The sequence below is a fragment of the Triticum dicoccoides genome, chromosome 7A (assembly GCF_002162155.2).
Source record: "Triticum dicoccoides isolate Atlit2015 ecotype Zavitan chromosome 7A, WEW_v2.0, whole genome shotgun sequence".
Lineage (NCBI taxonomy): Eukaryota > Viridiplantae > Streptophyta > Magnoliopsida > Poales > Poaceae > Triticum > Triticum dicoccoides.
In genome coordinates, this window is record NC_041392.1 from 77,805,761 (window position 1) to 77,806,460 (window position 700).

The window sequence follows — 700 nt, forward strand, 5'->3', positions numbered from 1 at the left end:
GTCGAGGCCGGCCGGTGGTGGTGTCTCCGTCGGTCGACGGCTGGATCCGGATCTCACGGCGTCGGCGTAAATCTGGTAAGTTTGCGGTCGCATCTCCTGCTCCTGGTATCTTGGGTTGTGCTCCTGATGGGGAGCTTGGAGGCTCCCCATCTCCATCTCCCTCTCCCTCTCCTTCTCCGTCTTTGGCTGCTGTGGCTTCGTCGCCGGTGGCGGCGTCGGCGGGGCCGGCGGTTGCCCCGTGTACCCTAGATCCAGATCTCTGTGCGGTGGCCTCCGGCCTGCGGGCCTGCCCTCCGTGTGGGCTTGATGGGCCTATCGGGGCGGTGTTGGCTAGTGGGCCTCCCCCCCTCCTTTCTTCGGTGGTCGATTTTCCCCCGCTCGTTTCTTTTGGCCCAGTTGGGCCCAACACCCGGCTACCGGCTCCCCATCCTCTTTCGGCCCATTTGGCGAGTCGGGCCCAGGGGGGCACGGCTCGCTCGGGCTATATATGGATCCCACGCGGTTCGGCGTCCCCCCTGCTAGGGTTTCCTGCTTCCGCCTCTGATTTGCGCCGCTATCGCCTTCCCATCCGTCGCGTCTTTAGATCCCCTCCACCTCCACCCCTCCTTCTTACTTTTGCTGCGGTGATCTCCATGGACAAATCTAGGGGATCTTCCTGCGAGGCACTTTCTGGTAGCAAGCGGCGCCGCGAGGACTCCCC